Raw genomic sequence first — 21,588 nt, 5'->3', positions numbered from 1 at the left:
AAGAAGCCTGGGAACGTTGAGGTGCGTCAAATAGTCGCTAAATGCTGCTTTCCAACCTGTGTCAATTTTAGAGACTATTATCCGATATCCGATGCCGATAAATTATTCATATCGCGAGCAAATCGCGTCGTATATAAGCAGCGAGCGTTCAGCTATCCTGGGGATTCGGTTCGACCTACTTTGTGATTAGCACGCGAATGTTTCCTCGGTACTGTGCATTTATAATGGCCGCGCGAGTAATTATCGTGCGAGGAAAATTGTCGCCAAAGCGAAGAGCGAGAGGGGGCGAACTTCGCTGAAACACGCGCCAACTATTAAATCGTTTAAAATTGCAGTTGCTGCATATATGGATTTTAGCGATATAAAATAAGAGGATCGACGTCGACAGGGTGTGATTGTAACAATAATATGAGGATTTGTGAAACTTTCCTTTCGTTCTCTCCAGTTTCTTGATATCAACCCCTAAATGGATCTTTAATGTTAATTTAATAAATTGTATTTATAAACAGAAGCTTTAAGATGCAAAAGATTTGCACAAGCTTAACAGGGTGTAACTTTAACGATAGTTTGAAGATTTGCGAAAATGTAGTTTTACCCTCTGCAGCCTCTTCGTGTTAACCCATACACAGATTTTCAATTTTAATTTAATGAATTGAATTTGCCGTGAAATGGAAGTGAAAGGGTTGAACTTTGAAAAACACAAGGTTTGAATCGAGTTATTCAGCGAAGTACACTTGTAATTCAAATCCACATGCTTCTGAAGCGAGTAGGCAAACGGTTGCATCTTTCTTAATTCATTGATAAATCTTCAAACAAACCGCTCAGACACAGTTTTCAAAGACGATATCGCGTATTCAGTTTTCATAGCGAAAGCTCCCTCTTTCATCCCTCCTTTTATGCTCCCTTTTTTCTGGTTCCTTTTTTGGAAAGCACTCATCAATTTTACCATGACCAGCGAAGGTTTCTATCAGGCAACAGTTCAATGACTTCAAGCGAACAGAAGAAGAATGTGTCCAGTCACTGTTGAGATATCAAATTCGTGCAAGAATAACGGGCATCTGATTCGCGCTATTTCACCGTGGGATTGGCGTATCGATTTTCGCTTTGAATTTCAACATGCCCCGTTAATACTGCAATTTTTGCATTCCAGCGTTTCTCGTGCACTGTCTGGTATTATCGAACATTACCGGATGTTTTGGTTAGCTTGTCACAGAGCTTTAATACTATCTTTTTCGCTTAATTCAGAACTTCTATCTATAATCCCTTAATCTGATAAAATAGAATTAAATATTCGCTTCGTGAATTTTATCTACGATTAGGAATTGACTATTTTAATATTTACTATTGGAACAATGTTATCTAAAAATAACAAGTAGTCGAGTAGAAATGAACTATTCCACCATATAGTAATGTGAATACAAAGTAGTTAAGATAAGCACGAAAAGTAACTTGTTAAACTTACTAGACGAAACAAAGTAACATCGGTTATATAAAAAATTGGTATACAACCTGAATAATCGTGTCAAACACGTGATAAAATTTAAAAATGGTCCTACTGAATACCGAGATCTCTTATCGCGAACGGTTTGCCTAAATATTTTCTGATCTCTGTGAAACATATACCAGCTCTAAATATTGTGTACCTTGTGAATACATTTTCAAAATCGTTCCAAATTTTACAAATCATGATACCGTCGATGAGTGCAAAAATTCTTTCGTCAGTCATTCTAAGTCTAAGCAACTTCATGACGAACTGCGTTTTAAGTTTCTTTGGTACGTCAGATACACACAATTTTTTTATCATTATTTAATTTGTACTTCACAATTTGTCCAGCTGGACATTCGGTAAATTTTTCTAGCTTAATTGCTAAATAACATGTGGATGTCTACCCCCAGCGGGATACCATCTTCGAGTTTGTCTATTTTATTTCTTTAGCGAGGTCAGTGGGGTGTTTTCTCTTTAGTCTTCTTTTTATAAGAGTTTTACTCGCTTCAGCAGCCAGTTGGTTTGATGTGTTGCCGTTCTTTCTTTGTATATTTTTGTGTACCTGCCGATTTCACCCTTGACCGTTGGTACTTTTAAGTCTTTGCGTATATTCTCGTTTCTGACATACCATGGGGCGTTGACTATTGTTCTCAGTATCTTCGATTGTAGGGACTCTAATCGCGCGACTGAGTGTATATATAAGTATTCTAAGGTAAATATGTGAATCTATACAGTGGTATAAGTATGATACGAGTCGCATGAACGACGTTGTATCGCAAGAAATCTCGTCTTCGGATACGGAGGGAGTTAAGAGAGAATAACGTAGCCGGTTTATCGATCGAACATAGCCAAGATATTCCTCCATTTATCATCGTAGCGACGAGCACGACTATGGGCCGCGTACGATGGTATCGTACACGCGGAACTCGCGATTACACGAATAATCGTGGCTCGGTACGCGCGTATGGGGATCTCCGCTATCGGACAAAAGCAAGTCTGATAAAAAGATTTCGCGTGGATTTACCGTGTGCCGAATAAATGTTTTTGCCCAGCTACGTGATTTATACCGTCGTGTGCGCACGCATCATTGGCGCCTAGTTTGAAACAAAAGGAATTCACTGCGCTTGAACTGGCGCCCATAGCTTCTTTCGCCCATTTCTCTTGTTCGTTTTCGAATGGTTTAATTATCGTTCGGTATTTTATTATCACCGCGTCATTGCAAGCTTTTAGGCAAGACAAACACACAGGGGCTGCGATTTCGATTCTCTCGTCGCTGCTGCGTTCCACATTTTTGCGAATTATCGATCAACTGCAATCGTTTGAAGGGACACAAAGGATTGAGTATATTATCATTCGAAAGCAGCGAGCAAGAATATTAGTAATTTTTACATTTTTAATTTCAAAATTAAGAAAACAATTAATTAATAAGAATATACAATAAGCTATGAGCAATTCGAATTAAACGTCCGAATAAATGACAGATACATCCGGTTACAAGAACTATGTATAATTAAAAACATAGAAACTTGAATGTTGAGTAAAATAACAACGATATTTAAAAATATTACGAGCTCTGTATTTCTACCAGAGCTATATAAAACTTTAAAAGAAATAACAAAAAGAGAAAAAAACATGTAATTCGGAAGGCCGTAAAAATCTGCAGCACTATATCGAGCATATATTCCTTTTTAATCGACGGTGTTTCACGTAGTGTTAGCGCTCTTCAATCTTTCACCTTTTAAAATACCGATCGAAAGCCTTCGTGTAAAAAAGTAATATCCATATTGAATCAGGAAGCTGGCGATGCCATTTTTCGCCAAGAGGAATAATCGGTAACACGAACACATTTTGTTGGATGTTTCAGCGTGTAGCTGCAGATCGTCTTATATGATTATAGCCCGTAAATGATGAGAACTACTAATAAGGCAGAGGAAATGGATCGTTCGATCAGATGTTTCGTCGAAGTAAAAAATATAAAAATAGCTAAAAATGACATACTTTTAAATCGTACTCCGTTTTCTGGAAAATATCGAGCATTTCGGCAATAATCTCCACGAGGTTATAAAGATAAAACGACGCGACATTGGTTGGAAGCAAATTTACCTGCATTTCTACAGAAGATTGGCCATGTTAATCCCTCAATTATTGCGTGGAATATTTTAGGAGAAAAGATTTGTCACGAGCCATCGTAATATCGAGATATTAAACACAGTTTTGTTAAAGCTACAGAAATCGAAAAACTAAAAAACAGAACATTTTGTTTACGTACCAGATGATACAAGAAAGCAGCGATGAAAAAAATATCAAAGCAAATCTGCGAGATTCTATTTCACCATTAGACCTTACAAAATGGAATGCAATAATGATAATGCATTGAAAAATATATTTCGATCTAAATATCAAAATACGACTGAGGTGGAATGGTGTAATAGGTACTGAAATGTACTCGGTTATGTTTAACCAATAACGTTTATTAAACTTGATAACAACGAATAACAATTAACAGCTAACAACAGTTGATACTTAACGACGATCAACAATAGCGACGTTCGGTCGATTCCTCGATAATAGCGGACTCGTTTACTTTCGTCTTTTGCGTTTCGCGGCTCGTGGTCGAATGTCCTTATTTTTCCGATCGAAATGATTCTTCCCTTCGTTCGCCATCGATATCCCCACTAGCGTGCGTTCATTAGAAGTGCCGCTGCGGCTGGCGCGTGTATGCTCTTCCGAGAAATTCGGCGGAAGGAGCGTGAAGATATCGATGACGGATTGAGTGCGTCGTGTTGCGCTTTGGCGGCGTAGCGCTTTGTATCACGGAGCCGTTGGAAAGTTCCATAGTCCGTGTCGCCACACGACTATGAACGATAATGCACCAAAATTTTATCAATAATGGCTAATCAAAGATTTTTATTATATCTGAATCAAGATATGTAGAAACTATTGAATTATATTTTTATTAATACTATTTTCAATAAATTTATACAAAGTTGAATGTTTTATAAAAGGATCCGGCCATTTTACTTGCAACGATCTAGGATGATCGAAGAAATCATACAATGCGCTTAATTAATTACTGAAAGTGTAACGCGCGTTAACGCGCCTCCGATCGTAGCGGATAAGAAAAGGACGAATAGTTTATTCGAATTTAAATTACAAGATCCATCGAGATGAAGATAGGAGGGCAATCCGAGAGGCGGAAGATTTTTTCCACCGCTTAATCTTCGCTTAATGCGCGTTTTTATGGGATCTTTCACGCTTAACTGATGTTCGAAGAGGATTAAGAGAGTAGAACCCTACGCGATGAGGCTCGTGAAGTACGATTCAGTTGCAGTCTGGCATTTCATTCAATGATTACCTTCGATGAATACTAACAATTGCGGAATTCATTTCTGCATTGGAATCAAGCCGAATTTACGATTTAATGCAAGTTTGATCGACAGAAAATGGGAAAATGGTCGAAGACTATTACATATGTAATACAGTTTGAAGATACAGCAGCCTGAAAGTATCTGACGTTGCTCATTTCTGATACTATGGGAAGAATAGGATTCTTTGTCATCGATAGACTGCGGATATTTATGAACATTCAGATTTTTGCAAATATAATTAATACTTTGACTGCCACGCCGAAATCACATGTTTCGCTTAGGGCGTCACGGGAGTATTTTTATTATTCAAAGCATATAATGGCAAAATAATAATAAATGTAAGACAACATTGTTCCCCAATGGACGTTTATCTTATTGGCGGTAACGGATGACCACCGTGGCGCCTTGGTAATAGTTGATAGCGACATATTATAACAAGGCTTCGTTTATTTCAACAAATTATTCGTATTCCTTATTTCGTCGTAAACAAAACGTCCTGAATATATTGTTGAAACGTGTAGAAAATATTAGTAAACAGTATTTGCTCATTCTATATATAATAGTAAGGTATGTTCACACTTCTAACTTCAATTATATGATTATAAAGCAGCATTTACGATTATTTTCTAAGCTGTGTTTATAATAATATTCGTAGATTACCCCTCAGTGATATGGATGCAAATACAGTGCACCGTTAGATGCAAGATTTGCTCTCATTTTTTTTTATTGATGTTCTATTAAAAATGTTTAATTGTTCAATGGGGCACTTTTTGTTTCAAAGTATCTTCTATTTACCGGTTATATTAAAATGCCCTAACTGTCAATTTTCGTTCAATTTTTACAATTGTAAGAAGATTAAGCGCTCCCGTCACCAATGACCACAGGAGAAACCGTGGCCGGTCATACATGACCAACGTGGCAGTCAAAATGTTAAAAAGACGGAACCTAGAGAGAAAATTTCTTTATTTACTAAACATAATAAGAAGTATCCTATTTTAAATATCTCATATGCTCATATTATTGTTGAAAATGACAATGTGAGTTCTCGCTTGCCATCTATGTGCTGACGGCTAGTTATAAAGAGGAGTAATTAGAAGATCGATAGACCAGATCGACAGTTTAAGACTTCCTTTTCGTTCATTCGTTCGTGTCCCTTCCAAGTGTGTGCAATAAAGGTTTTTCGGCTCCGAGAAGTGTGGTGTTTTTCATCCAAATAATAAAGTAAGAACTAACGTGATCCTACCTCTAAATATAGATATAACAACAATTATACGTACGCATATTATATGCATGCGGTGTGTGCATTTTTACATCTTCAAATTTCTCATAAATGCATAAGGGTCGCAGTAAAAATTGTAAATTTTAAATAGATTTGATAAACCGTTTTCCAATTCTCAGATCTGTCTCATTTTCCTTTAAATTTAAAAATTAGAATCTTTAGAAATATATTTGAAGTAATCCCGCATTTAGAAGCATCTACAGCAATTCTATATCGTACGTACGTACGTGTATCGATCGTCCATTAATCTTGTGGTGAAAAATTCCTGTGCATACTGAATTTCACAACCCTATGATAAAGTCATGAAAATTAGCTGAGCTAATAACGTAATAGGTAGGATTAATACCGTTATACCATAATATCGGTATCTTGTATGTAATCGGAGACAAAGTACTTGCAAACTCAAACATCTGACAGTCCCTCAACGGTTAAACAGTTTCTGCAAATATACGTACAGTGTCACATTCGGAAAGCTGACGTCGTGACGCGTCGTTTTGGTGTGACTAAATCTGTGGGACAATACACGCTGAAATGACAATTAACATGGTAACAAACTTTCCTATCAATTAATTGATCAAATATAAGAAATCATTTCTGAATAAAAAGTTGATTCGTATTATAAAGTATCACTATTTTAATTTTCTTGGTGTTCAGAATTTATTAATGATTTTTCTTATTTATTTTTAATCTGTTCGATATTTTCATATTATGAATATAAACTATAATATTGTGTAAGTATACAGATACTAAATATCTATAATTGTTATTAAGAAACCATGTATATCTATGTATAAGGGATATTATATACATGAACATTATATAAATATAAGTTATATGTATATAATTAAGTTTTTAAGTATTTTAACAAGAAACGGCATAAAATACAAAGTGATATAAAAAGGGAAAGAATATACGCGCTATCTCTTGTTCGTAATTAAAACGACCATATCAACATAGTTAATTCAGAGCCATTAATAACTTTTCAGAATAATTCGTTCACAAAATTAAATTATAAATTCAAAGGTACTGTTAAACGTATGAATAATTCCCTTTAAATCTTCATATTTGTTTTCCAATGATCCGTTCGTTTCACAAGGAGATGCTGGAAGCCAAACAAAATTGCTTATCGCTCATCGTTTGCATTACTTAAAACATCCACCATTTATAATTTCTCTTTGATTTAATTTCGAAGTTTCGGAGAGCTGTTTCCAATTCGAATAATTGATTAATTCAATAATCGAATAGTGAATTTGTCTTTCCTGGGAAAAAGAAAACTAGAAAATAGTTGTCATGGAAAAAAACAGAGCTCGTTCTAAATTTAATGAAATTGTTTCCCTTGTATTGCACAAAACAGATAACAATATCATTTCCTTTCTTTCCCTTTCTGAAATTTTACACCCAACTGCGAATCTAGGTTAGAGACTCTTGCTTTAAACGGTTAAAAGAATCAAGAGACAGACTCTTTGTCGTTTCTGCTCGCTTTTTCAATTCATATTATGCATATATATATATATATATATATATATATATATATATATATATATATATAATATAACGGGATAACTTTAAATAATTTTATAACACAAAAATACGTTTGCTGAATCACTCGATAAATTACTTGATGTATCACTTTCCAAGGCGATCACATGAATGCATATCTGATTAAAATCTTTTTCGTTATGCGACTGCATTTGTTTGTTATATTCTCGCTGGAAACATCGAGAAGGTTCCAATCGTTGTTGCTAGGCAATATCTGTCAAAAGTTTGTTGTATACTCTTTGGAAACATCGAGAAAGATCCAAACGCCGATACTAGGCAATTTCTGTCTGGAGATTGATTCCAAATACAACGTGTCCCATTATATCAGCATCTCTAAAGTACAATTCTATGTGATTTCTAGGGAGAACAATACAACCGATCCACACCTTCATCAAGCAAAACGTTTATCCCTTGACCATGGCTACGTTCGGCGACCAGTTGTCACCTCGAACCCACTTTCGCTATTCACAAATGTCAAACAATTACAGATGACAATTACTTAATTACAGTTATGATAAAATCTAGGCTAAAGCATTAGAAGGCTTCCTCAAAATTGCATAGGGAAGGCTCCGGTTTTCATTTCATCTCCGACATATATATATGTCTCGAAGGAAAAATTAAAAAAAAAAATTTTTATTCTATATTTTCAGCTTCTTTTTTCGCGTAGAATCACCCCCTTTCCGCTTGTACCACCAGTTACCAACTACCCTGTATATAGATATCTATGTGTGTGTGTATAAGTTAAAAGTTAAAGTATAAGTTAAAAAAAATATATATATTATATATAGAAATATTGTTATATCCGAGCGTGATATCCTGCTTGCGTTGTTTCTCCAGAAAAGTACAAGAAACATGTACGTATATACATATTAAAGAAATTTTGTATTAAAATTAAAATTATTAATATTATTATCCGCAATATTTTTATATAAATATTTCATTGTAATAATGAGTAATTAATGTGCATTAATGTATATTCATCGGAATAAATATTCCGGAAGAAATTAAAACAAGTGAATTGTCAAAGCTTCAGATATAAAGTACGCGTCATTATTAAAATTAACTGCATCAGAAAACGTTTCCGCATTCGTATTTTGCTTCAATTTACAATTATTACTAAAATTCCAAAGCCAATGCAGAGGTATTATTTAATTCTTTGAAATATTCTGACTTGTTTGAAATTTTAATAAAACCCAAATTTTAATATTTGCATATTGCCAAAGGCCTTGTATCTATTATCTCGGCATAAAATTGTATAAATTCCAGTTCTATAAGCATAAAGAAAAATGACATTTCAACGAAAATATTCGAAAATTCATCGTATATTTATGAATTTTATGTTGTACATGCAGTGTAGATTTTGAGAAGAATCAAAGTATTAGAAAATATAATACAATGCAAAATCGGAAGTTCTTTTAAACCGGAAAGGGCAGGTTTATGTAAAATAATTAAGAAAAATAAAATTATTCGGAAATTTAACGTTTTACCAAGGATAAAGAAAAATTGCAAATTCGTTGAACACAGGAATGTAGAATGTATATGATTTTTATATTGTTTCAAGTAATTTTACAGTAATAATTTATACGTAAAAGTAATTTTTAGTCCTCAATATATAGTACTACCTAAGACAACTAAAATGTATAGTATAAACATATCATTTGAGTCAGTTCAAAAGTCGTGGTTCCTTACTGTGCACAGCGCATACTGTATATCATTGAGATTAAGACACATTAACCAAGATTGTCTGTACCGTGATACGTCTGCATGCTTTCATCTGCGTTCTAAACTTACAAATGTCTCTAGGTACGAAAGTACGATACGTTTTCAAAATGAGCATCTCGATAAAACGAGAATTTTATCTCCATACAACGCATTCGCTAATTAATGTCCTCGCGTGAATTTATTATCATCGCTATTGTTGTGCATATTTCGCTGAAGATTTAGGAGCGGTCGTCGCGACGAATGAACGCACCCGGTGTTGTTCGTTGCGAGAAAAGCTTCTGCGTACGTGGATTTTCGAGCCACATGAATCTACGCAGTGGATGACACAATAAAAGTATCGCCAGAGGCTTCCGATTGTTAAATCCAGCAGCGGTTAAAAAATTGCCAAGCTTCGCGAATTTTCCATGATATAGCTTCGCTGATTTTTTTAATTAATATCGGACGTTTTGTGTTTCCAAATTGGAGACTGTTTCATTCAGTTAACTATAAGTTAACTTGATAAAGATTTATTTGGTATCACAGGGATTACAATGATAAAATATTTATCAAATTAAATAGGAAAACCTATCACGTTCGATTGTACATTAAATTGCAATTTTACATCGGAAACTGAGAAAAATAATACGAATACCATAACTGGTTAAAAATTAATAAAACCGTGCACTAATTGAATGATGTTAAAAACAAAATATATATTTAAAATGGTAATATAGTACTGTTAATAACTTTTCCCTTTTTTGTTTCTGAATATAATTGTACGTTATTATTATTGTTATTTCGTGTCTCTTCTTCAGAGTAAAAATATACTGTACAATCGGGTAAGTAGACAATGGTAGAGGCTTTAAAAGTATGAACATCCGTGCGGTACAAAATTGCGGAGCTCATCGTGGAAATTTGCAAAGAACTGCTCGCGTGCCTCTAATTGCACTAACTACCTTTTCGAGGGCAGATTTATGCAGTTTCCAGGTCGAGGTGCGAGTAATAATCAACAACTTTTACATGCTGTGGAAAGTCTCTCGAATACGTCCGCCATAGCAATGCAATAAAATTCATCATAAGAGCACGTGAATGTATAAAAAATTATATGAAATCCTGCTCAAATAATTTCTCATGAGCATTAAATAAAATCTTGTACGTAATAAAATGAAATATTTGACATTGTTGATTTCCTTGATGTTGACATTGCTGATTTCCTCATTAATATTTCATATACATATATTTTATGAAAATTTTTCGACAATTTTTCTTCATCTTCTACAGAATATTTCTTAAATTTATTGTAAACATGTAAATTAATTTATTGGCAATAAGTAATACTAAAATCTGTAGGGACGATAGAGCGGGTGATTGTTACGGGAGGTTGAACTATTATTTTATTGCTAGGTGCAAATAGACATCCGCTCGCACTCGCTGTGTAATGTAACATACAAACACACACAACCATGCACATCTCTTTTCACCTAAGCCTACGTGCCTCGTGTAACATCCTCAATAGTCTTAAGATCACAGAATAGATAACATTTTCATGGACCCGCAATATGTTTATTGTCAATAATCTAATAATCAAGTAAAGATCAACCAAAAAGATAAATTGTAAAAAAAGCACAAACGCCTAACGATCACCTAAAATAATTTTGTTATCATCCTCATAAAAGAATGGTATTTATATCTACGTTATTCTATCTATCGTTCACACCAAGACTAACCAGCCATCAAGGACAAATTTTGTAAAAACGCTAAAAATTCCCCACGGTCCGCTACATCTCGTTGAAATGAACGGGTCGAAGAAACAAGGAACCTACACAACAACAACAAAAAGAAATCCAAAAAGACCCACACGATACCGTTCGTCGAGTTTCCAAAAAGAGCTAAAGAGACGTTAGGTGAAAAAGGGCGAAAAAAGACGTAGTGCACGGATGAAAAAAGGGTAGGTGGAGGTGGTAGAAAAAGAAGACGACGATGACGAGGGGTAGGTAAGCTTTGTAAGCAGCGGCAATGAGCTTACCTGAGGTACTTCTAGAATAGCAGTGAAAAAGAGTGAGACCTAGCTGTGGCAGGAGAAAAAACGCTGAAAGGGTAGCTGCTCTTTTGTCGCCTGCCGTGGAAACCGCCGACACCCGGCGTCGCGACGTTGCCCGTCGTTACCGACGATGCTAATATCTCCAGCAGAACATTAAGGTTTATTAGAAGCAAGCCTTCGTGCAAGCGAGCAGTTTCTCTTCTCCCTTTTCGTTGCGCGTTTCTTGCTCTTTTTACAGCACACGTGGACGTGGCCTCTTCTTTAATGGTTGCCTTCTAATCGTGCCTTCCTTCCAGACTTAATTGCGGGAAGCATTGCAGTTCGATGAAGAAACGAAAGTTTATCTTTTTTTCTTTCTCTACTTTTGGTTATTTTATTAGATCGTGCAATAAGTTCATTCGCTTCTTCGTGCTACATTGCAAGGAATATTTTATTGAAACGCGTTGAGTACAAAAGGTATTCGCACATACGCTGCCTACAAAGGTATTTGTACCTTGGATGCATGAAATTTAATAAATAATTCTTACATACATTTGGCAAGAATTGAAAATTAATTGAAAAGAGAATAAGATATGTATAAATACAAATTAACGGTGAGAAGCATAGGTAAGTCCGTAGGTAAGTTGTTTTTAAGGCATGTATTCACTTTTGATTCCCCTTGTATAATAGAAGTTTGCGAGCTATGAAGTTTGCGAACTACCTTCACTCGCTACGTGAAGCATTTTCCAATATGTAGTTGTCTACTATACTAATCGCTTGCTTAATAAGTCAACAACGTAACAGTAAATCTTCGAGAAATTCAAAAGCTCAACTTACCATCCCTTCCACTAGAATCCTGAAATTTTGAGCGCCGCTAGCGAAAGCCGGGTGTTAAAATTATACGGAAAACACGGATTCTAGCGTACGAGGTTATCGGGAAAATTTGAAAGCTGTGTAAACACAAGAACCATGATTACGTTCACAGGCAAGAAGCATTTTGACCAGGCAGATATGCGTTAAATTACATCGTTATGCAAATTGAACGATGTTGCCAGTTCTCGAGTCGACTGAATTGCTCGACCGGCAAATCCGATTAACCCCCTCCTCCTCACGCCCTTCGCGCCTCTTATAATAATGACACTCGTCTTCCACTTCGCAACCTAATTTCAGTGATTCAGCCTGCTGTATCTTCCTCGGACGATGAAGATTCCCTACCGAATAATTAGCAACGATGCAGTTCTTAGTGGCCGCCTTTCCCCCCAAGAATTCCGCGTTTAATTAATTGCCGGTCGTTTAACGTTTCGCTTTTTCGCATTTCGTCGATCATCTCGCTTATTTTCTGTCGTTACGAGATGATTGCAGGGATTCTGTTGCGAGTATCAGGGAAGCAATAAGAGAGGATAAAAAATAGGAGTAGTTTCGAGTGTTAGAGGGAAGTGGATGAAGAAAGGTATTCGAGTTCGCCAGTTGAAAAAGGCTAACATTGGTTTTTAACGCGGAAGCTCGATCATGCAAGCAACTAATTACCGTAGAATCTTCATTATCCGAATTTCTACTCTTTGAATTATCTACTTGAGTTTCTGCACATTTCTACTTAAATACGTATACAAATGTTAAATGCAAGTTAAAACGCTTTAAATTTAAATTATTGGCGATGCTTTCTACAATTCAGTGTGTCTATGGAACAAAAACACGACGAAAGGATATCCAACGTAGTTTTAGTAACATTAAAACGCTTTCTAACAAAATACAGCGTGTCTTATAGAGATAAACACTTAGGTGTGTTTCATACGGATACGTGTACAAAAGGGGCACCGTGTATGCCGGACATTGTGGAAAATAAATTTCCCGCGCGATTGCACTGTCGGCAACTAACAATAGAGAAGCATATTCTCCTACAGGGCGTTAAGTTGTATCATTGCAGTATGCGTCTAATTGCACGCAATTCCTATTACAACTGTCGAGTGCATAAACACGGTTGGTTGGGTGCTGATGGAAGTTAAACGTGGCAAATAATCGATTTGGGTCAGGTTGCGCGATATCGGTGTAAATTACACGAATAATCCACGATACGATAGCGTGTCAACATTTGCTGGCACCGGCAACGAAACGAAGCATCAGGAGAGCAATCAACTCTGACGATTCGTCTTAAAGACCATTGTGAATGACTCGTTTTTATCAAATTATCTTCAATATAACATCTATTGTTATATATTTTCGTAAACTCTAAAATCTGTCCTGATACAAATCATAAATTGCACAGCAATAACGTTGCAAACGTGCGGAAAGAGCCGCAACTGTTTATTGGTCGTTCGCGAGCCGTCTGGCGTGGACTTTACTTTTTTCCGGATAAATCGAAGAACGCGCGGTACCAATAGACTACTCCGCTGCTAACTTTCGACTGGACCGTGATCGAACCTGGCCGCCTCGTCAGTGGAACCTCATTGTGAACTCCCCTTAAAGTCACGCCGATCTCTCCGGACTCCATTGGACATTGTTAAACTTCGAAACGTAATAAATCCGGCTTACTGACGTTTGATATACGAGCAGCTGCTGTTACTCACGATTCGGACAAGCACCTTCGAGTATTTAAGCCAGCTATTCATGTGGTTTCGAACTATCTAAGCTGAGCTACTTCGTTTTTCATTTGAAACTGGGAATTTTAAAATTTAGCTCAAATATAGAAAAATGATAGAGAGGCACAAAACTTTATTTTATTTTTCCCAAGAGCTGCTCGGTGACGAAGACTTCGTGTCAAATTCATATTTGATACGTAATTTGAAACTTTCCCAATAATGAAATTTCAAATTCTTCCTGTACAGAGGTCTCTTTCGTCTCGTTATTTTATTGACTTGCCTAATAATACTATGACTCCTTCGATTTTTAAACGAATATAACTCGGCGAGTCGTTATTAATACTATGTCTGAACTTATACGTTCTATGTCTAACTATATCAGCTAGTGACGCAATTCACTGGTGAACTACTTTTTCAAATGTAAAACCTGTTCTATTAATTCTTAGTGTGTATTGTAAAAAGAGCTTTATTCTATTCAGAGAGGGCTGTTAAAAATAAACGTATGCATGGTGATTACACTCATGTTACATTCATTTATTCGGCTACACTTTTATTTGAATAACGAACAATGAAGCACAAATTTTTATAAAAGAGCATTTGACATTATTCAGTCTTCAAAATCTGGAGAAAAAAAATAGTCTGAGATATGTAGCAAAAATGAAAGAACACGTGAGAATTGCCTCTGAAACCAGAACAACTCATCATCCGGAAATCTAGAAGACCGTGGTGATTCTTAATTCAAACAAGAAGAAGAATCGTGTTTCATCGATATCGAGCCTATCATACGTTCGGTAACCACTCCTTCTTTCGTTCTTCTGTTCAGCATCAAACGATCGCATCGATGTATCAAGGATTCGGAGGTCGATGAAATTGGAGGTTGAAAATCGATTAAAGAGTTTAGGATGGCGAGTATGCGATCCAACGGCCACGAACGATGCCGAGCATTTTTCTTCGTACTGCCGCAGCCCGAGTGGGCACTCTTAACCTAGATAGTCGGGCAACATTCCAAATTTTACGACGTGCAAGCGTGTATGATATAAACGCCCCCTCAGCCCGTTGTCGAGGGTGGCAGCCGCCGCCGCTGCTATGAGTATGTCGCTTTTTGAATCGACTCGCTTCTACGTATTTACTGGCTTGGATATTTTATATGTCGCGTCCGGATCGAGACGAATTTTTACGGCAGACCGGCTCCTCTTCATTGCTGTTTCCTGTTTCTGAATCGTTTTTCCGCTGTGCTCTCGCTAGTTTTACAATCCGCTCCTACGCTGGTAGTTAGGTACGAAAAACGGGAGCATAAAAGAGCGAAGATAAAGCATACTTTGCTTGGTAGTATCTGTGTTGCTTGTTGCGGAAATATTTTGCACAGAAGCGCAGTTATTATGTTGTTTTGTGGCTAAGTATTCGTTGTTAGAGGATACCTCGATTCTACGTTACCAGGCGTTAAATTAATTTTGTTGCTTCTTTGGTTTTTATCAACTTTTTAGACGATTTGCAATGTTTTTAGCGGAGTTGCTGAATTTTAATCTCTCGTTGTTCGAGAATCTTTCCATTTTATGTTACGGCGTAGGTATTATAATTTAATCTTTTGGTCCATAAATTTTCAAAAGATGCGCGAATACGTTTTGTAGCTACTATATATTGTCAGAAGTGTTTTAATGTAGGTGATAGAATTTTGATCCTTTGAAATCCGAATAGACCTGAGAATCCATAATTTTATTAGCCTGCGATCTGGAAAGCCTTAACTTCCTTTCCTCCAAATTTAAGGACACTCAGGCAAGTCTATTTATCAAATATATGAGGATCGTAGATCTACAGGTTTCCAGTTGTATGAAGCAATGGAGATTAAATTGTGCTCGTTCTACTTTACGGTTAGTTACAGTAGGGTAATAAATAGTAAGTGATATTGTACTACATGTCGTTTCCCCTATGTCAATATCATGTATGTACGATTCGGTAAATTGCGGAAATTCACAATCGAATGTAGAATGTAATCAGATTATTCTACAAGCCATAAATCAAGCTTAGAGTATAATCACTAATCGCCTTTGTTACACTACGTGTGTATTCATCGTTTCAGTATAAATTAAGTGAAAGAACGAGTAAATTTGCAGTTGAAACCGTAGCTTCAAATGGAAATAGGAATTATATGGAGACATTTTACATACAGTTTAGTTTTTAGGGTCATTTTAATGCAATTTACTCTGAAGATAAATTAGAGTGTTCGAAATCTTAGATAGAGTAATCGCTCCTTTACAATAGTTTTACGAGAATTCGATCAAAAGAGAATGAGGAAAAATTTCGTTTTTGTTACTTTCTTGTAGCAGAAGAGTTGAATCAGTTGAGAATGCAGTTAAGAGCGAAGTGAATAGTTTTTTTAAATCAAAAGCCCAAAGTTCTTTTGGAAGCATTAGAGACTACTTCAGACACGCTTCAAGTTAACTTTGGAGGGCTTCACTTAATACGGTTCATATACTCCATTGTTTGATACTTCTTTCAGATTCTCAAAGCAATAAACTCTTTCAAATTTTTACATTGAGTAACCCATAAATGACTATTTCAATTAGTCACTCGTTAAGAATTCAACGTTCTAATTTACATGTTTTCTTTAATAATATTGTAGAAATCTCCATCTGTATGTTATTAGAATCGAACGTTTACTACAAATTATACAATCAAACAGCTGTTACGACCGTTCGCGGAGAGACGCGATCACGAGGAAAGCGCGTCAGCGAGAGGCGTAAATTCTCACTACGATTCTAATAATCGACGCCGCGAATTAGTCGTTCCCCTGTTTCGATTAAGATAACAGAGGTAGTTCAATGAGTTTAACACCGAATTAACAGCGTTAATATAAAACTTGTATATTTAACAATATTTAAGGTTATATAATGTACACGTCACAATTTATGTACCGATGATACAATTGGTTTGTTACAATAATTCGACCCGACTTTATAATATCTCTTGATGTATTCGTTAAACTAAACGACTAATTTTAATCATCTGAACCTCTCGGTGCATTCCGTTTGAATCCTCAAATGATACTGTTGCCCTTCGATCTTTTTCTTTGTCTTCTATCAGAGACGACTCTCACTACGCTTGGCTCACGCCACCGTTCGCGCCTATGATCACGTATGCCACCTTCTTTGCGTAGATGAAAATAACGGACCGAAGGCGAATCGACGTTTCTAGTACTCACTGCTTGATGAGAACTATGAGCTTGTAACATCAATCCACATCAGAGACCAGACCACACACCGCGGGCAAGATGGTAGCCAGATGTCTACACATCCCTGGCGCGTACCTTCAATAGTCTTAAGGACCCACCATACGTCATGGCATTTCTCATAGTTAAGGTCCTTCAGATCATACAAGTATCTTTTAAAAGTAATACAAGTATCAAGTACAAAAGTAGCAGTACAAAAGTACAAGTATCTTTTTAAGCGCCCCTTTTACATTTATTGTTTACTACGGGCTAACACGGGAAAGTTGGTTTTCCTCACGTTCGGTATCTTCCGTTAGCAACTTTCTCTCGAGGGCGGCTAAAACTCTTCCTGGTCCACCAATCATTCTTATTATCCAATTGGAAGCGGTGTCTATTGTCCTCACGTTTCTAACCAAAATTGTCATCAACAAATCCGATAGTCCCGTGTCCTTAGACACACCCATCCCTAGCTTTTCTCAGACACAGTATCGTCAGTAAATTTTCTCTTATTCTGTATTCTTAGAATAGTCAACATATCTTTACCGGTTTCTACCCTTAGACCAGTCGCGTACTTAACGTATCAGTGTAATTAAGTTTTACATAAAGTTGTTGGAGTGATTTGTGATTTATGTGTGTTAATTCAGTGTGTATTCCAGTGTGATTGCTGAATTCATAATAAAGTTCAATAAAAGCAAAGTTGATATTTGTGTTACGGCTCAACCTTTTTATTTTATCATCCAACCCTCAAGTTTACGTGACACGCTTATCGCTACATTGTATATTTTTCGTCGGTCGTATAAGACGATGTGTCTGCGACACTGTAGTGCCACGAGTGACTGTTAGGAATACGGTCTATGATAAGCCTCGTGGCGTAACACAGCGATTTAAAAAATTTACGCGCTGCTTTTAAAAAGTCTAAAAAAATTCAACTCTATTTCGTCTATTTCATGTTTGATTTCTATTTCATCTTTTACTTTTAATTTTACATTCGACGAATTAAATTAAATAGACCGCTGTACTGTCAAGCCGTTCCACACAAATGATAATAAAAACAAAGGATGAAGAGTGTAGACGTATAGTTTATCATTCATGCCACATTACAATAATTCCGTTCTATTATAACTCAATACACGGCCTATCATAATTCACTTCATACAACTCATCTACCACCGACCGAACCTATCAAAACGCCTAATGGGTTTCTCCGAATTTCACGGTCAACGATAACCACGACGCATCGAAATTTCGAGTGTCTCAACCAGCCGAGAACAATTTATGATAGCATTGTTCCACGAGTTGGTGACTAATACTACTGAGCTAATGGTCGTTAGATCAGACGCAATACAGCGGCTATGAAAAGTATTATAGAAAAAGCATTTTCTTATTTTCCAATGAAATTACATATATTTACTATACATTCCGTTTTCATAGTGTCAAAAGAATGCACTAATTGATTTATTCCATGGTATCGAATCAATTAGTTCGTAAATGTTGTAATAAATAGAACAGTGTGTTGCTACTTTTCGTAGCCACAGTATCTGTTTCTCTCATAGAAAGAAGACTACAAAGAAAACATCCCACTGACCTCACTAAAGAAATAAAATAGTCAAACTCGAAGATGGTATCCCGCCGGGGGTAGCCATCCACATGTTATTTAGCAATTAAGCTAGAAAAATTTGTCAAATGTCCAGCTGGACAAATTGTAAAGTACAAATTAAATAACAAAAAAAACCGTATCTGTTACATCATTTTATTTTACCACGACAGAAACTGAAACGACCAAAGTTGTTACGTAAATTTATCATCTTCCACTCGGTGTTAAGCGGTTGAAATTGGTCCAGGTTCTATTTTCAAACTAAAATGATAGCTCCATCTTATCTCAGGCAATCATAGAGACAGGATACGCAAATATATGAGGGCCATAGGTGAAAAATATCGTAAATCGTAATTTCCATGCTTGATTTCCGATTCGGTGAGAAATCGCCAAACGGCGAAAGAACATTCGTTCTCACTCTACTAAATTTTAGCAAACCGGAGGAGGAAGGAGGATCCGGCCGTTTGGTCTAAACACACAATAATATTAAGCCAATTTATAGGTCACGAAACCTGGAGCTAGAAACACCGCCTTTAGAATAAAATTCTTTTCTCTCGATGCTTTCACCAATAAATTGTTCCGAGAATGAAAAACGAAGACAGAATTGCCTCCGAATCCTCGCAGCGGCGCATTCCACGGCGTCCATAAATTGCCGGTGCATCAAGGCGGACGAGCGCAGTATGCGTCCACGAGCTATGATATGCGGCGTGTCCGTGTTTCTAAGTTGCCGCAATTCCAACGAAGCAAAGTGAATTTATACGGCGGGATGCAAACCGCACGGTCGCTGAGTTATTCGACTCGCGGGACTGCCGCGAAATCCTGACGTGGGTCCACGGAACAATCGTTGCTGATGATAATCACCTCGTTGTCCGCCGGACTGACAATGAACCGGGCAGAATCGCGAGACGAAAAACCCAGGGTAGATTTGTTCGACGGGGTCCAAGAAAATTCACCCCGGGGGCGGATCCGAGCGAGCCGCAAAACACCGGCGACGAGTTCGTGGAAGTTCGTTTAAGTTTAGATGCTAATGGCCAGGGCTGCAATCCGGATACACGGTTTCGCGATAGAAAAGCACGGAAGATTGTTGGAGCGAGATGGTGAGATAAAACGAATGAATTAGATCGTGTTGGACATTGCATTATAAGCTGGACTACCATTGTATTATAAATTGGTCTGCTTTATTTTTAGTTCTATCATTTGATTGTTAATTTAATTTACATTTTATTTTCGTTTACTGTCTTGCTTGTATAAAATCTATGTGTAGAATATATCTGCCACTTAACACAAGGCAACAATTTTTCACCATTCTTCCAGTAACATTGATAATTTTCAATGTTCTTTACTAATCTTGGAGCGTATCTGATAGACACTAAGACTTGATAAAACAAAAAATGGAAATTTTCAAAGATATAATTAGGCGTAAAAGATAGAATAAAAAACACAAAAACACACATTCTCATTTATGTTAGTAAAAAATTGTCTCTTCTTTCTATTTGTGAAATAAATGTTCTATCCCTAGTTTGTAAAATCTCTTTCATTTAGTATTCGTTCAAAATTCTTGCGGAATTTCGAAAATCATCTTTGTCTTTGTTCTTACATCTAAAACTCTTGAATAAATCGAACTGATATTTCCAACTTTTTTTTTATTAAGATTATAAAAGTATCACAAATGTTCTGAATTTGATCTTCTGATTTTCGTAGACGGTATTTTCCATGAACACGAGAATGAACGGAACACAAATTCGTTGGTTGCTTCTGAGGAACAGAAATAATAGCGTTACATGGGCCATCTTACCTTAGGTAATGGTGTTGTTATTAAGCTACAAGTGGTTTCGTTCGGGTATCTCGTACGTTTTAGTAGAATACCAAACGAGATTGTAATTATCAAGCAGATGAACGCGGCGTGTTAGCGGATAATAATCGATGTTCCCTCTTGATAGCGACGGGGCACGTGTGCTGTTGTATTCATCCTACATAACCAGAGGTATTCTAATCATAAACACGATTATGCTCTCGCACGACACGCGCCGCAACTCTGAAAGTTTCACGATAATTACTCGCTTCGACGGGATCGCCGACACCGTTATCACCAGTGCAAATATCAAGAGAGTAATTACGGGATATGTAAATGTCGCTGGATCCTTCGCACAATCTGTGAGAGTCGCGTTTATTAACCTGTGGGATAGATGAAATCGGAACAATGCTCGTTTCTGAGGATAAGTTTAAGCTGTTATTTATACAGACTGTGCCAGAAATTATGGTGCTTTTGTAGCCACTTGTATATGTTAGCAAACGTTTTTGTTAAGACTCGCTAATTATCATTTGTTGACTTGCCGAATATATAAACCTTGTGGCGCTACAGTTTCCAAAGATCACTGAAGAGTTGTTACACGTATTAGAATATTTTAATTTCGAAATTCGCAGTAGCAATTCCGATAATTCGATGAAGTTTTGAATTTTCCAAAGACGCATAGTTGTGATAAATCTCGATCGACACTTTGAATGGGCCAAAGAGAACTTCCTTGGCCCGATTTGTATTCCATTATCCTAACCAGACTGGTCCCTAAATTTTCCAGCCTTTCAACGCTGAGAGAGTTCTTTAAAAATTTTAATACAACAGACCCTCTCTTAATTGAACTCCCATTATCTTGATATCTCACTGTGCGAATCTAACAATAGATCCAGATAGATATATAATATTTTGATGTCACTAACAGCAATGGGTTGGATTATAATAATTAAATACGATAGCTTGAGGATAGTAAAAGAGTAAGTTCATTAGCAAAAAAGCTTGATATAGATCTATAAAACGAATAGAAT

The 21,588-nt window shown here is 36.5% G+C and overlaps 1 protein-coding gene across 1 annotated transcript in view; it reads right to left on the bottom strand.

Annotated features, from left to right (window-relative positions):
- LOC117243296 (zwei Ig domain protein zig-8-like) overlaps positions 1-21,588 on the bottom strand; it is a 442,015-nt gene that overhangs the window by 39,539 nt on the left and 380,888 nt on the right. The gene's annotated exons all lie outside the window — the stretch shown is intronic.

The sequence above is a fragment of the Bombus vosnesenskii genome, unplaced genomic scaffold (genome assembly GCF_011952255.1).
Source record: "Bombus vosnesenskii isolate JDL3184/JDL3185 unplaced genomic scaffold, Bvos_JDL3184-5_v1.1 scf7180000013265, whole genome shotgun sequence".
NCBI classification, from domain to species: domain Eukaryota; kingdom Metazoa; phylum Arthropoda; class Insecta; order Hymenoptera; family Apidae; genus Bombus; species Bombus vosnesenskii.
This window is presented reverse-complemented; position numbering and strand designations above follow the sequence as displayed.